We start from the raw sequence: 17,888 nt of genomic DNA, 5'->3' as shown, positions 1-17,888 counted from the left end.
TATCTTTAAAAAGAATGAGCCAAAAATAAAGCAACAACTAAGCTTACCAACTTCAGCTCCTATTTTTAAAATGTTCAAAATCAAAGATGATCATTTTCTAAATCAGTTTCTTTTTAATGAATAATCTACAGAGAAGTCAGTCTTTTAACCCACATTGTTTCAGATTAAAGTTATAAATTTCAGCTGCTTGGACACTGAATAATCTGATTCCCAAAGAGACTCCGACGTGCCAATCAAATAGGCAGGGTTCTTTCCAATCCGAGTCGTTCCCGTGAAAACTAGATACGTTTTATCCAAGGGGCAGCCATTGTCTGTGAAGCCAACCAGGAAGTGACAAAAATTGCTGTTACACCTCATCCACTAAGTGCTAGCTACAAAACAGCAAATCCTCATTGACTCCCATGTTAAAAGCGGCAACTTTACAGCAGAAACAAACATGTTTACAGCCTGGTCCCAAAACCCATTTAGGGCTTATTAGGTCTAGTTTACGTTCATGAGAACTCTGAGAGGTGAATTATTTCTTAACCCTTTCGTTTAAGTGTAATTAAATGATTGAAATTATGAATAATTAGATTTGATTGACAGGTAGCATGAGTCGTCAGAGCGAGCGCTAGTGCCAGGCTTCGGCGAAGCCCTCAGCCTCGCCTTAAAAGTGTTCAGTCGTTTTGATTCTGTGAAATGTTTGGATGTTATTCATGAAATTATTTGGACAAAGATGTCACTGGACCAGCAGATCATCCAAGAAGTCTCTGCTTCATTTCTACAGTAAGTAAAGTTTTATTTCTGTACATAATTTTGCTGGTTGAATGGGGAAAATGTTATGCAATTAGCATAGCACTGCTTGGTCAAAATGGGCTGAAATAGAGTGTGGTGGTGGGCTGGGCATGGAGACCTCGTACCGTCTCCCTCGGTCATGGAGACACCGCTGCAGCAAGGCTCTGTGGCGAAGGTGGCATAGAGACTCTATGACTGCCGCGGCACAGCAAAGCCTGGGCTTGCTAAGCCCGGGTGACCAGCTCCACCGCTGATGTCTAAGACTGTTTGCCTGTGGATCTCTTTGAGGGAGACCACTGAAACTCCACCACTCCGAGTAGGAGATGCTCAAGCATGTTCTTCCAGCTAAAAGTGCCTGCAAACCGTTATTAGCTTCAGCTAGTTCAGTTAGGTTAGGCTGGGAGCAGTGGCAGACCGAGATTCTCTGATTTCTGCTCTCGGCTCCACCTCTGCCTGTTTTTGTATCATCTGGGAAGGACGAGATGTGGGCCATGGCCAAAATGGCGGTGACTGGAATCGCCCACTAGGGTTCAAGTCAAAGCCTCAGAAACCTACAGGTGACGTCACGAAGGGTTTGTGATTAGTTGTACCTGTTATTGCATGTTTTAGTTGGGAAACGCCACGAGTCATAGAAGGAAATGCTCTGCTATTGCACAATATCCACAGTCTTGTTTTTGGACTGTGGGAGGAAGTACCCAGAGAGAACCCACCCCTGCACAGGGAGAACTTGTAAATGCCATGCAGAAAGACCCCTGGCCAGAACGTGAACCCAGGACCTCCTTGCTGCAAGGCAACAATGCTAACCACTGCGCCACTGTGCAGCCAACTTAGAAATCAATAAAATAAAGTAAAAATGGGACGCCAACAGACAACAACCGCTCACCAAACTGCAATAGCTACATACTGTCATGGCCTGTGCTGAGCTAACCCCTGTTTTTTGGTCTGAGCCTTTTCTGCAGGTGGGCGTGTCCTGGAGAGTTCAGCTGTTGCTGATCAACTCATCAGGTCAGGGGATTTAAGGAGCGGCTGCAGTCTTGGGTTCCTCTCCTCTGCCAAGAACATCATTCTACAATACACCGTGGATCAAACTCCTGCCCTTCAGCCACGTCGCTTGCCCTTGACCACCTGCTCTCCGCCGCTCACCTGCCCGCCTGGAAACACTTGGATTCCAAATCCTCTGTGCTCAGCTCCCAGTCTAAGTCTCTCTATCATCCTGCTCAGCCAGACCTGACTTGTCCTCCTCATAAGCTCTAAAACATCCTGGAAACCAACCTATCAAAGCCCCCAAACCCTGGATCTCCACCTTCACCTCAACCAAGCATAATAAATAACATTGTTTTACTCATCTTCTGTCTCCGGTGGTGATTCTTCATGTCATGGGTCAAAAAGCTACCCTCAAACATGACACATAATAGCTAAATAGGAACAATGGATGAAAATATTTTAATGCAACTGTATAGTTGTAAATAACAATGTAATCAGAGTTATTAATTAATTGGTCCTGCTTTATAGTATCAACTCTTATTGATCTGTTGATGATTAAAGATAATGTTCCACTTCAATTTATGGATTATTTTAGCTTAAAGTCTTTACATGGAGACTATATTTAGATGTTGATATGAATAATGAATGTATTCAAAATGAATGAACTTTAATGAATAGATCACATATTGATCAGCACCTCTAAAATGAGTTTCCTCCACAGGGAGGCCAGGCTCAGGGTGAGGAGCTCTCATCTTCACCTTCACACTGGAAGGAAGTAGCTGTCAGCATGTGCTTGTAGGATGCCTCATGGACGCATCCTAGGGAAGATGTTTCAGACATGTCCATCCATGTGAAGGTCCTTTGGTCAACCCAAAACAAACTGCAAGAAGGCTGGTTTAGAAATGCCCCGGGGTCCCACTGGTGTAGGTTCCTGCGGAGAGGACAGTCTGGGATTTCCAACCTGAGCTGCTGCCTGGATCGGCACCTGGATGAGCAGAAGACAATGAAGTCCAAGACATCATCATGATGCAGCGTTTCAATGTTACTAAACAGGTCAGTTCATGGCTCAACACTTGAGTTTGAGTTCCCAAGTAAGAAGTAAAGGGATATTGTTCAGTTTAAAATGATACTTCTAGCTGATAACAAATGGGGAGGCAATAGAGGTGGGCAATAAACCGAAAATGACAGATACCAAAATGTATTAGTTTAATCATGATGATGATGATAATCATCATCATCATCATCATTTGTACAGCACCTTCTACCACCTTCTCGGTGGCCCAAGGTGCTGCACACCAACAAAGTACAACGAGCAATAAAACAAAAACAGGATAAAAAAAATAAAAGACAGATAAAAGAAGAAGAAAAAAGTCTGAAATACACAAAAGACAATAAAAACCCAAACATGACCAGGGAACTCAAGAGGACTCACGACCAATAAAATAATTAACCAAGGAACTCGGGGGAAGGCCAATCAGAAAAGAGTATTTTTAAACTAGACCTAAAATACTTGGGTGGAGGGTACCTGCTTCACAAGCAAAGGAAGCCCATTCCACAGGTTTGGGGCCACTTTAGAAAATGCACAGCCTCGCGGACATTTGTATTTAGAGAGCAGGACTTCCAGGAACTCTCTGTCGTGAGATTGTAGAGCCCATGAGGGAGCGTATCTGTGGAGCAGTACAGAGAGATAGGTCAGGGTGGTGCCCTGTAGGGTCCTATATGCATGGAGCAAGATCTTAAACCTCACCTGAAACTCAACATGGAGCCAGTGAAGTCGGGCCAGCACAGAAGTGATGTGCTTCCCATCAGGATTTGTGCAGCCAAAGTCTGAACAAGCTGAAGAAGAAGAAAATATATTTTCTAAAGCTCCTATCAAGATAAAAATCACAAGGTGATGTAAAAATAAAAAAACAAATTTAGAAATTGGCTAAAAATATATTTTAAATGAGCAACAAATAGACAATTGTGATTAAAAAAATGATAAGAAAGAGAGAGCGTGAATAGGAAAGAGGGAAATCAGTGGATCCCGAGGAAGGTGGGGTAGATGGAGAGCAGAATAAAGAGAGAGAGGTGAAGAAGGTCATACAAAAGCCAGCTTCAACAAGTGAGTCTTCAGCTGCTTTTTAAAGGAGACCACTGAGTCCACTGATCTCAGGCTCAGGGGGAGAGAGGTTCAGAATCTGGGGGCCACAGCAGCACATGATCTGTCACCTTTGGTCTTTAGCCTGGTGCTGCACAACCAGTAGGCTTTGGTCACTGGACCTCAGGGACCTGCTGGGGGTGTAGGGACTAAGAAGATCACCAATGTAAGATGGTGCTTGTCCATGTAAGGCCCTATAGACCAGAACCAGGATCTTGAAATGAACCCTGAAGTTGACTGGCAGCCAGTGAAGCTGGAGGAGAAGCGGGGTGATGTGGGTGTGTTTGGAGGACTTGGTCAGAAGCCGAGCACAGGCATTCTGAACCACCTGTAGACGGTTCAGGGAGGTTCTGCTCAGACACGTGAAAAAAGAGTTGCAGTAGTCTAAGCGTGAGGAGATGAAGGTGGGTCAAAGGTCACACCAAGATTCCTGACAGAAGGTTTGGTGTGAGAAGCAAGCTGACCAAGAGAGTCTCTGACTTTGGGAACCAGCTTGTCTGGGGCACAGATGAGGATCTCAGTCTTATCTTCATTCAGCTGAAGAAAGCTCCCAGCCATCCAGGTTTTGATAGAGTCTAAGCAGGTGTGTAACATCTGCAGCTTTGACATCTCATGGGGCTTAAAGGAGATGTACAGTTGGATGTCATCTGCATAAAGATGGTAGGAGATTCCTTTGAAGGAGCTCAGGATGTGCTGAAGAGGAAGCAGATAGAGGAGGAAGAGCAGAGGCCCCAGCACAGAACTTTGTGGGACACCATGGGTAAGGGAGGTGGTGGAGGACCTAAACTTGGAGAGGGCCACAGAAAAGGGGCGCTCAGAAAGATACGAGGAGAACCACTCCAGAGCAGATCCTGATAGGCCTACCCAGTCTCTCAGCCTCTCCAGTAGCAGGTGATGGTCAACAGTGTCAAAGGCTGCAGTCAGGTCCAGCAGGGCCAGAACAGAACAGTCCCCTGCATCACTGTGGGTCAGAAGGTCATTAGAGACCCTAAGAAGAGCTGTTTCAGTAGAATGAGCTCTACGAAAACCTGACTGGAAGCTATCATAGATGGTATGATCAGCTACACCTGGAGTGGACGCTGGCGCGTTTTTGCAGCCGCTGCTCACCGGTGATTTTAACGTGATTTTATCTTGTTTTACATTTTCATGGAGCACTAGATTGTAGCTTTCCTAAGTGGGTGCTATATTTTTTCTGCCTCCCTTGGATCCTGTTTGGTTGTCAGTTTGTTTTTTGGGTGTACAAACGGACTAAACCTACCTCTCACTCCTCCCGGCTGTTGACCCGCTGCTATCGGCTAGCTGCCCACCGCTGTTCATCATGTGGGCCTGCAAGCTATTTATCTGGTTCACCCTCCTCTGGTCTGCCCTGTCCCTTCTCCTCCAACCTGGGGCAGCTCTGTTCCAGTGCACGGCGGCTGATCTCCTCCTGCTACACGGGCATCTCTCTGTGCCTCCGCCGGTAGCATTACAGCTCCACCCGGAGATCGTCCTTCCTCCCCGCCGGAGATACATCCATCGTGGGTCTCGCCGTAACTTCCAGCTGGATAACTCTCACTCAATCACCTCATACTGGTCCACAACTCGTCGTCCTCACCTCAACACTGGCCGGAGTGCGGACCTTCGCTCGCTAACCAGCCTGGCGAAGACGGCAACCTCCAACCACAACAACACCGTCAACTTCGGCCTCCTGAATGTCCGCTCTCTCACAAACAAGGGTAAGCTCATTCAGGACCTTATCACCGACCATAAACTGGACTTCATCTGGCTCACGGAGACCTGGCAGCAACTTAACAACTTTTCCCAACTTAACGCTTCCACTTCCCAGTGTTGCCAGATCCAAAATCCCACAATATCGTACAGAGAGGCCTAAATTATCGTTTTTCAGTACAAATTATCGTAAATTATAAATTTGATAATAACGTTCTATAAACGACTTCTCACTCCAATATAATATAACAAAGAAGGTGTTTTATATTGCCCTGTTTAAATAAACATCTTTAAAACCAGTAATATAATGCCTATAAACGTGCAGAGTGTGTCGGCACCACTCCGACCTCCACGCATTGACACAGTATGCACATTTGCGCAGTCCTATTTATTTCATTTCTACATAGGTTAAACGCACGCGACAAAACATCACAGCAGTGGAAAAACTGACCCAATAAATGACAAAGCAGCCTACTCACCTAGTTGCTGATCTCGATCTCCTCATCTGATTCACTGTCTGTCGCAGCAGAATGCCTTTAATCACCTGTACTAAGTGGTCTGTGCTTCTCATTGCAATGTTGTGCTCGGCTAAAAAGCCACATAGCATGATTTCAGCATTTTTCACATCATTTTCAAAGTTCTCTTTTTCATTAGTTTGCTGGAGACATTTAAGAATAGATGTCTGGTTTGGCGCAATGCATTTTACCCTTTCTTTTTGTTTAGCTCCCTTTGCGTGATTCTTGAGAACGGTGATTTCTGATACCATCTGGCTGTTGCAGCAACGACAGAAAGCCTTGGTTTCGTTCCCCGTAACAGGTGCAAGCCATCCTTTGAAAATAGGGTCCAACTCCCACGCAGAACGATAAACTTGTGTCCGGTGTTGCTTTGCTTTACCTTCATCCGTCCCTTCTCTGGTTAGAAGCCATTGTCTCGTTGCTCTGTCCTCCTAGATTAGACTTACCTCAGCGCGCTCGCAGGCGAACAGCAAAAACTGGCGGGACACTGCCACATTATATAACCTTACAGTTTTACGCGAGAGTAGGCCCTATCGATGTGATTGGGCTATTTATTGTACAGATCCAGAGTCAGTTTTTGTAATAGAGACAATAGCATAAACCTGTAAGCACTGATGTGAAATCTGACTTCAGAACAGTTTAAAATTATGTAATGGACTTGGGAAAGCCACAGCAAAAGACGGTGTTACTAGATGCAATGTGAAATTATCGTACATTTGAGGATTTTTGAAACTATTGATCGTACATCATACAGAGCTCACAATTATGGTACAAACACGATAATTATCGTACATCTGGCAACACTGCCACTTCCTCCTGCTTTGTTTACCTATCCTATCCACGTGGCTCCGGTCGCGGGGGCAGTCTCGCACTGCTCTATCGCGAGAAGTGGAAGGTGCTGCCTGTCCCCACTCCTGTCTTCAGCTCCATGGAATCTTCTGTTTTTCAAATACCCGGTCCCACTCCTACAGTTATTGCCTTGATCTACTGCCCACCCAAGCCCAATAGTGACTTTTTAAATGACTTATCCTCATTACTCACCCAGCTCACTACCCTTTCCCCCAATGTCATTCTGCTTGGTGATATAAATATTCATATGGACAACTTGAACCTCCCCCTCACCAGTCTCCTCCTCCCTTAACAGCTTCGATTTTCAAACATATTCTAATTTTCCCACGCACATTAAAGGTTACTCTCTTGATTTAATCTGCTGCTCTGGTTTAACCCCATCTAACTGTTCTGCTAATGATGTCCATATATCTGATCACTTTTTTCTGTCATTTAACATCCCCCTCTGCTCTTTAAGAACTTAGCCTATCCGTCACATCTCATGCCGTAATATCAAAAACATTAACCCAGATACCCTGTCATCTATTATTGACACTATATCCACCCCTAGTTCTGCTTCTCCTGACCATCTTGTTTCTCATTATAACTCCACACTCCACAATATCTTGGATTCTCTTGCCCCAGTCAAAACTCTGTCCGTCTCCTTTACTAACTCTGCCCCCTGAACTCCGATGGATGAAAGCCAAAGGACGTCAACTTGAACGCCTCCATAAACGAACTGGTCTTGCAATACACAAAGAAATGCACAAAACTCATCTGCTTCAATACTTGGACTCTATTAAACATACAAAATCTGCTTTCTACTCTGGATTGTTTCCTCCAATGAAGGCAACTCCAGGACTCTGTTCTCAATAATGCGCAATATTCTTCATCCCCCGGACTCTCTACCCCCCCCCCCCCCCTGTATTCTGCTGACTCATCTAACTCTTTAATAACCTTCTTTACTCCGAAAATTGCTTCCATACACCAGCAATTAATTCCAAGCTCTTCCCCTCCCCCAGAGATTTTTTCACCCCACCTGTCATGATCCACCCCGGCCTCCCTGACTGTGTCTCTCCTGCCTTGATTACCCTTATTGTTCTCACATGTCCATCATTACTCTGCCCAAGTGTTCCTGATTCCCTTGTGTATTTATACCTCCCTCCTTGTTGCTGTCTTCGTGGGATCATTGTCGTTTTGTGCATGTTCGTTTGTCCTGTCGTTCCCGTTCTACAATTAAACATATTTTTATTTTTTCATCCGTTGCCTGCTAATCTGCCTCCTGAAACCCACCACCACACAGGGTCTGCCATCTCCACCCACACATTGTGACAGAATGATCCGACCAACCTGGACCTGTGGTGAGCTAATATTCTGTTCTGGAGGATAATTTTTTCTTTTTTCTCCCGTTTCAGCGGAGGGAGATTCTGGCCTGGAGTTTTGTGTTTTCGGCGCACCCTACCTGTTCTCGGGGTGGTCGAGCCCTCTGGGAGATTCCGGCGCATCCTAGCATTCTCCGGGGTGGTCGGGGTCATACTCCTCTCCTGCTGTTCTGCCCCGTCCAGTTTTTTACAGAAGCTGCCGTTTCCAGGAGTTTTGATGGAGATAAAACCCCCTATGCACGCCATCATTCTCCGGGGTGGTAGGGCTGGTCTTCCTGCTCCGTGGTCTGCTTCCCTTCACCCGAGCCTGCCTGAGGATCCTGTCGAGTCACGGTATGCACCTGCTCAGAACCGTGGTTGATTACCTGCTGCCGCTCCTGGTTCCCTCGCGTCGCTCCTGCGGTTTTCGTCCCACTTCCTGGTCCACGCCTGCAGGGTCTATGCCTGCAGGTCCCTCACGCGGCAGTTCCTGCTGGGTCCTATGCCTGCTGCTGCAGTTCCTGCTGGGTCCCACGCCTGCTGCTGCAGTGTTTCCTGTCCTGGTCAAGTCAAGTGTTCGTGGTCAAGTCAAGTGTTCGTGGTCAAGTCAAGTGTTCGTGGTCAAGTCAAGTGTTCCAGTCAAATGTTCCAGTTTCCTGGTTCATCCCAAGTCAAGTCTTCAAGTCCGAGCTCGAGAGACCCTTCGTGGGTCAGAGTTGTGCCGCCTGATCCCGGAGGCCCCTGCTCCGCAGCCCCGGACTGAGTCCTTTGTTCCCTGGTCACGTCTTCTGTGTTCCCTGGTCATGTGTACCTGAGTCTAGTCTTTGTTCGTTCCCGAGTCTCCTGTGCTGTGTGGCTTGTGGGCGTCTGGTATCCGCCCTTAAGGGGGGGGGGGGGGGGGGGTACTGTCATGATCCACCCTGGCCTCCCTGACTGTGTCTCTCCTGCCTTGATTACCCTTATTGTTCTCACCTGTCCCTCATTACTCTGCCCATGTGTTCCTGATTCCCTTGTGTAAATATACCTCCCTCCTTGTTGCTGTCTTTGTGGGATCATTGTCGTTTTGTGCATGTTCGTTTGTCCTGTCGCTCCCGTTCTAAAATTAAACATATTTTTATTTTTTCATCCGTTGCCTGCTCTTCTGCCTCCACACAGGGTCTGCCATCTCCACCCACAGTACATGACACCACCAGTCATTTTGTTCCTTTCTTCTTCCCACTTCATCCGAAATATCTGATCTTATCTGTAAATCCAAGCTCACCACCTGCTCTCTCGACCCCCTCCCTACAGTTTTGGTTAAAACATGTCTCACCTCCCTTCTACCTCTCATAACTGCCATAATCCACTCCTCCCTCTCTACCGGTATTGTTCCCTCACTTTTCAAAACTGCATCTATTACTCCAATATTAAAGTAATTGATCTGATCCCAATAATTTCAATAATCTTCGTCCCATCTCAAATCTTCCCCTTCTTTCAAAAATCCTAGAAAAAATAATCTCTGTTCAACTCCATGCTCATCTCACCCTCAATAGCCTCTATGAGCCCTTCCAGTCTGGTTTTCGATCTGGCCACAGTACAGAAACTGCACTCATAAAAATCACTAACGACCTTCTCACTAATGCCGATACTGGACTACTCTCCATTCTCATCCTCCTTGACTTGAGTTCAGCCTTCGATACCATCTCTCACACCATCCTCCTCCATAGACTGTCTTCCCTTGGCATTTCTCATACCCCGCTTGATTGGTTCCGTTCATATCTCTCTGGCCGTACTCAGTTTATTCAACTCAAATCCTTCACTTCCCGTCCCTTCCCTGTCACTACTGGCGTCCCCCAAGGCTCTGTTATCGGTCCACTCCTTTTCATCACTTACCTTCTTCCCCTGGGAAATATTTTTCATAAATTTGACATCCATTTTCATTGTTACGCGGATGACACCCAGCTCTATGTATCCTCCAAACCCTCTTCTTCACTCCCTCCTTCCTCCCTCACCAATTGTTTATCTGAAATCAAAGACTGGTTCACATCAAACTTTCTCAAACTTAGTGATAAAACAGAAATGTTACTTGTCGGCACTAAAAAAATCCACAGCTTTACACTTCCTGTCGACAACTCCTTGGTTTCCCCTTCCCCTCAGGTCAAGAATCTGGGTGTCATCCTCGACTCCTCACTATCCTTCCAGTCCCACATAAACAATATTATCCAGTCTGCCTACTTCCATCTATGTTACATTAACCGCCTACGCCCCTCCCTCACTACTCACTCGGTCGCGATCCTTGTCCACAGCCTCATCACTTCCCGTATTGACTACTGCAACTCTCTTCTCTTCGGTCTTCCTCACAAATCCCTCCATAAACTCCAACTTCTCCAGAACTCGGCAGCCCGCATCATTACCAGAACTCCCTCCTTCCACCACAACACACCTGTTCTTCAGCATCTCCACTGGCTCCCAGTCACTTCCAGAATCCAATTCAAAATTCTGCTATATACATTCAAAGCCATCCATAACCTAGCTCCCCCGTACCTCTCAGACCTCCTTCATCCTTCAACCTCCACCCGTTCCCTCAGGTCCTCCTCCTCCATCCACCTCTCTGTCCCACCTTTCCGTCTGGTCACTATGGAGAGCCGGGCCTTCAGTTGCTCTGCTCCCCAGCTCTGGAACTCACTTCCTCCTTACCTCCGTAACATTGACTCCCTCACACTCTTTAAAACCAGACTCAAAACCCACCTGTTCTGTCTAGCATTCCAATAGTTACTTTCTTTGCTCCAACCTGTCTGTTTGTTTTATGCTGTTCTATCTTTTATTGTTGTGTATTTTATCTCTGTCTGTAGAGTGTCCTTGAGTGTTTAGAAAGGCGCTGTTGAAATAAAATGTATTATTATTATTATTATGTTCATCAACAGCAGCTGTGAGTTGTTTAGCCACAACCTTTTCCAAGATCTTGGAGATGAAAGGAAGTTTAGAGATGGGTCTGAAGCTGCTATGGAGAGAGGGGTCAAGATTTGGTTTTTTAAGAAGTGGGTGGATTACAGCATTTTTAAAGTAAGCAGGGACCTGACCAGAAACCAGAGAAGCATTAATTATAGAGAGCACGCTGGGACCGATGGACTGAAAAGCACTTTTAAACAAAGATGAGGGTAAGATGTCGAGGGGGCATGAGAGAACCCTTGCATCTCTGACTGCAGAGTTAAAGGATGTCAGAAGATCCTTTAGGTGCATCAGATGGACGTGGAGATGGGTTTTCTTCCACAAGCGCTCAATTTTTCTGCATTGGCGCTTCAGGCTGCGAAGGCTGTCATTAAACAGGGAGTAGGGTTCACTGCAGGAACTGATCTGGTTCTGACAGGACAGATGTATTCCAGAATGGAGAGGCAGTGCTCGTTAAACTGAGAAGTTAAGGAATCTGGGTCGTTATCAGAAGAACAGGGTGGATCAAAAGCAGCAGAAAAATTGCTAGCTGTGCTCTCATTAAGAAAACGAGAACTAACCATACGGCGAGCAGGAGGTGGGGACGCAGAAACTGACAAGGTAAAGAAAATGCAATGGTGATCTGAAATATAAACGTCCTCAGGACAAACACTGTCAGCATTTAGACCCAGGGTAAAAACAAGGTCCAGAATGTGTCCCCCCTGTGTGTGGGGCCAGAAACATGCTGGGTAAAGCCGAAGGTGTCCATAAGGCTGGAGAAGTCTAATGAGCTTTGAAAGAAAAGCGTCTGGACTTCTTTGAGTTGCTTGAAGACGTTTCACCTCTCATCCGAGAGGCTTCTTCAGTTCTAAGGTCAAATGGTGGAGAGTCCCAGATTTAAACCCAGTGGGAGTTTCCCCCCGAGGAGGGAACAAAAGACCCCCAGATGTTCTTCTACATAAACACATTGATGGTAGGTGTGGGTCCTATTCAGCCAGAGTTTCGGGTGAGCTCATTGTGAAACCTGGCCCCACCCTATCATGTGAATTCCTGAGGTCAGATGGCCCAGGATATGCGTGGGCGTTGAGGCATCTGGGAAGGGATCTCAAAACTGGATTATAGATGGCAGACGGTGTCGTAAACCACCGCCTCTGTTCAAAGATGGTTGCTCACAGTGGACATAAATGGCTTCCTTTAATCCTCTTTCAACCCATCTGTCCTCTCTGTCCAAAATGTGAACGTTGGCATCCTCGAAAGAGTGACCTTTGTCCTTTAGATGCAAATGAACTGCTGAGTCCTGTCCCGTGGAGGTGGTTCTTCTATGTTGTGCCATGCGCTTGTGAAGTGGCTGTTTGGTTTCTCCGATGTAGAGGTCTGGGCATTCCTCACTGCACTGTACAGCATACACCACATTGTTCAGTTTGTGTTTAGGAGTTTTGTCTTTCGGGTGAACCAGTTTCTGCCTGAGTGTGTTGCTAGGCCTGAAGTACACTGGTATGTTGCGTTAGGAGAAAACCCTCCTGAGTATCTCTGATACACCGGCTACATAGGGGATGACAAGGTTGTTGCGTCTGTCTTTCTTTTCCTCCCTCGCTGGTGTCTGGTCTTCTTTTCTGTGCATCTTTGCTGACCTTATAAACGCCCAATTCATGCCAATTATGGCAAAGTGGTCAGAGGGATCATCAACGTGGATGTTAAAATCACCAACAATCACCAGTCTGGACAGCTTCACAGTGGAGGATAGAAAGTCACTAAACTCCTGAAGGAAAGAACTGTTTGGACCAGGTGGACGATATACCACAGCACAGTAGAACGGGTCCTTACGCCCGACTTTAATCAGCTGCAGTTCAAAGGAAGCAAAGTGACCAGAGGTTGTAGAGCTACATGGAAGATAGTCTCTGAAAACAACAGCTAGGCCTCCACCACGACCAGAACCCCGGGGCTGGCTAAGAAAAGAAAAACCACTCGGGCAGAGGTCAGTCAGACCAGAATAATCAGATGTTTGCTCCTTAACTTCAGTCAGAAACAGAAAATCCAGGTTTTTGGAGAGAATTAAATCATTGAGCAGGAAGGACTTATTGTTAACAGAGCGGGTGTTTAATAGAGCCATGCTGAGTGAGGTGGAGGAATCAGAAACTACAGAAACAGCTCGGGGTAAGTGGACCTTAATTAGTAGGGTTAGATCCATGGTGTTTATAAAAACCACTTATGGAGGGAACAGGAGGAGAAGCCACTGAAGAGTGAGGATAAACAGACCTTACAAAAGTTGGACGGAGAAACCGCGCGGCAACGCAGTGTCATGTTCTGTGTCCCCTTGCTTCCCCAGCCCCCTCCAGGTTCTCCTCGTGTGTCTCCTTTTGCTCTCCAGCTCCCTCTAGGCTTCCCTCATGTTTCCTCCTAGTCACTCCCGTGTAGTCCCTATTGGTTTGTATTAGTCCTCCTCACCCCTCCAGTCATTAGTTGTTTATCTTTTGCCCTTAGTCATTAGGTTTAGTTATTTAGTGTCTTATAGATTATGGTTTATCTTGCCCCCTGCGTAAGTTCTTTCCCCATTTTGTTTATTAATGACACCTGTCTTCCCTCTTGACCTCACACCTGTTGCCTGTGCCCCTGATTGCTTCTCTCTGTGTTAAAAAGCCTGTCTTGTCCCTCAGTGTTTGTTGGTTCATTGTTGTATTATCAGCGTTGTTTTGTCCCTCCTGTCAAGACTCTCTAATTTCTTGCTCCTTGTCACGCAACCTCCCTCTCAGCCCTCAACCCCCTCTAGGGAGGCACCGCAGAGCCGCTCAGACTCCATTACCCAACATCCCCAGCGCCAGGCTTCCGTTTCTCGTCACCCGCCAAATCTATATAAGGAAGTGCCGCACAACGCCGACTCACTCAGTCATCGTTCGAACCGAACCTAACCTAGAGTCCAAACCAGATTGTCTCAGATCACGAAGCCTGTTCAGATCAGACCAGCCAGATCAGACCAGCCAGATCTCAGAATCCTGCCTGTTCTTAAAGATCAGCCTCAGACCAGGAGTCGCCATGTTCAGCTATGTTACCATAGTGCCTTGAGACGACTCTTGTCGTGATTTGGCGCTATATAAATAAACTTGAATTGAATTGAATTGAATACAGCTGCGCACCCGGCTCCCAGATTAAACAGCGTGTCCATTCAACTCGGCGTCAGTCACTCCGCGCTTGGGTTAAAAGCCACGCCACATCCAAACTCTCGCCCAGCTCGAGTCACCCTGTTACACTCCTGAGTGAGCTTTGTTTTTGTTTTTTCTGAGTTTTAGTTTCAAGCTTAGAGTCCTGCACCTTTTGAGTTTTTTGAGTTACATCCTAAATAAAAGGATTTTATTTTTACCTCCACTCCTGCTTCGAGTCATTTGGTGGTTCTGCATCTTGGGCCCAAACCTCCTGCTCCTCAACGTGACAGAATGAACCAACCAACCTAGGACCCAGCAGGATCCCAGAAGATCCAGAAGAGTGTCTTCAGTCAGAGGCTTCTTCAGTTTCGCTGCAACACTGACCGCTACTGGAGATCCTTCCAGCCAACAGCCATTGTAATATACAATAACTCTCTGATGATTCCATGTTGTCGTTCTTTTTTAAAACACAGAAACGGTTTTGTTACCTGTTATTGACGCTACAGTTTACCCTGAGTCTAAAAAAAGAACAACAACATGGAATTAGAAATAACGCACAGCAAGAACACACCTAAGAAACTCTTTACTGACTTGATTATTATTATTATTCTGAGCTACTACAGCAATCGATTTCCCTCTGGGATCAATAAATATACCGACTCAGTGGCCTAGTGGTAGAGTGTCCGCCCTGAGATCGGGAGATCAGGGGTTCGACTCCTGGTCGGGTCATACCAAAGACTTTGAAAAAATGGGACCCAATGCCTCCCTGCTTGACACTCAGCATTAAGGGGTTGGATTGGGGTGTTAAACCACCAAATAGTTCCCGAGCGCGGCTTGTCTGCAGCTCACCGCTCCCCCAGGGGATGGGTCAAATGCGGAAAATAAATTTCACCACACACCTGTGTGTGTGTGACGACTAAATGGGACTTTAAAGTATTTTTGAATTGAATTGATCCCCACGGCACCAGGATAGGTACAGCGGTGATCCAGACACCTGCAGTCATTTTATCCGTGACTGTGCTCACTGCTTGCTGGATCTGTCTGCCTCCAAGTTCGACCAGTCTCTTATATGGTGCTTTGCCTGGGTGGAAAGGCTCTCGAATGGGCTGCAAACTATTTTGACATTTACCCCATAAGATCTGCGTCTTTCTGGTCATTTGCCAAGGAGCTGCAACAGACATTCGGCTATAAATGGTCTTCCCCCACAATACAATCTACCACATCCCCGCCTGGTCATATCCCCTTGCTTCCCTTGTTTTTCCTAACTGCTTAACTTGGTTCTTTTTTAACGCAGAAAATAGTTGTTTTGACCTTTTTTGCTGCATTTCAACCAGTACTGCAGTCTTCTTCAGAGGTAGCTGATGTTGGCGGCATCACTTCCTTCTCTGGTAGAGGGCGACACGTCCTCTGCTGTCCGCTGATAAAACGGAAGTGACGCATAGATACCCTAAACCAGGAGTTTTTAGTTCTGGTCCTGTAGGGCCGGTAGCCACCCCATTCTAGCTTTAACCTGCTTCAACTCACCTGATTTCAATCAGCAGGTAATTGACAGGCTTCTGCAGAGCCTGAGCATGAGCTGCTGCAGGTGATTCAACCACTGAATCAGGTGTGTTGGGGCAGAGAAACCACTAAAACGTGCTGGATACTGGCCCTCCAGGACTGGTATTGAATACCCCTACTCTAAACACATAGACACTCTAAACTGCATTGTACCATGTGAGATGAGTAATGTTAATATAATTAAACAACATACATACACATTATTAGGGACAATAAAATCTGCCTATAAGAAAATTAAAGTAAAAACTTTATAGGTAGTTTCTAGTATAATCTAGTATAGTCTGTATTTGACGCCCGCGGTGACACGGACATTATTCCTCGAACCTCTTGCGATTTAACCTTCCCCTCACCCCCATCCTAACCATAACTCAGTAATTTTCAATTAAGCTTTGCATGCGCAAGCTGGTTAAGGTTAGAATGGGGGTGAGGGGAAGGTTTCTTCACAAGTCGGTCAAATGTCCATCTTACCGCGGGCATCGGATTCCGACGCTCTGGGACAGTGCGTCCTCTCCTGATGCGCTGGGACACCCCGAATCGTCATATTTTGATGCTTGGTCACACGCATCATATTTTGACGCTTTGGGCGTGAGAATGTGTTGGCTCGGTCATTTGCTAAGTCATCTCAAGCCTCTCCACCTCTCACCTCACACGTCCTCCTCCTCCATAGGTCAGCACACTCCTCCCATTGCAATGCAACATGTACATTATTGTTTTATACACGTTTGAGTTACTGATGACTCAATGCGTAAAAATACACATGAACATCTAACAAACAATCTAGCTTAAAGCATTTTTCATGCCTGTTAATGTTCTAAAACAGCACTGCTCTAAACATTCTGTGGAGATTACAAACATGAAACGAGTCTCCCGCATTCGTCTAAAAACCTCTGCTAACAACACGACTTGGACCATCCAGTTGTTGGTCACACCAAACCGCCACCTTTATGTTTTTTTGTATTTAGCAACTGAACACCAGTGGTGTGAGAGGTTTACAGCTGAATGTTTTCAGAGGAGAAACAGCTGCTACCACTTCAACTTTAGAACAAAGTATCAGAGTCCCACAAACAAAAACAGTTTGAAGTTGCAGACAGCAAAAGACCATTGGACCTAGAGAACAGCGACTGGTGTTAAGGGTGGCAATGTGGGTTCTGGCATCAGGTAGGCGTGGTCCGGAGATGATAGCCGATAGGAGGGGATCTATCTATCTATCTATCTATCTATCATCTATCTATCTATCTATCTATCTATCTATCTATCTATCTATCTATCTATCTATCTATCTATCTATCTATCTATCTATCTATCTATCTATCTATCTATCTATCTATCTTTCCATCCATCCATCCATCCATCCATCCATCCATCCATCTATCTATCTATCTATCTATCTATCTATCTATCTATCTATCTATCTATCTATCTATCTATCTATCTATCTATCTATCTATCTATCTATCTATCTATCTATCTATCTATCTATCTATCTATCTATCCATCCATCCATCCATCCATCCATCCATCCATCCATCCATCCATCCATCCATCCATCCATCCATCCATCCATCCATCCATCTATCTATCTATCTATCTATCTATCTATCTATCTATCTATCTATCTATCTATCTATCTATCTATCTATCTATCTATCTATCTATCTATCTATCTATCTATCTATCTATCTATCTATTTGGCCCTTCCAGGCTTCCGTACCAGTAACCTGGTTATGGAGGAAGGGTTTGTCTCACAAACAGGAAAAACACACTGGTGAAGTGGTGAATTAAACCAACTAATGTAGAAGAGGGAACGTGTGAGTGAGTCACCACGGAAGGAAGCCCAGAATGCTGTGAGCGAGGATCTGTGGCCGATGAGTGAAAATAAAAGAGAAACATTCGGGACTGAAGCTCCGTCAACATCGGCTGGCCACGCGGCTGCATTTCTGGATAAAGCATGTCGTTATTCAATTCAATTCAATTC

This window comes from Nothobranchius furzeri, chromosome 18, assembly GCF_043380555.1.
Source record: "Nothobranchius furzeri strain GRZ-AD chromosome 18, NfurGRZ-RIMD1, whole genome shotgun sequence".
NCBI classification, from domain to species: Eukaryota; Metazoa; Chordata; class Actinopteri; order Cyprinodontiformes; family Nothobranchiidae; genus Nothobranchius; species Nothobranchius furzeri.
This window is presented reverse-complemented; position numbering follows the sequence as displayed.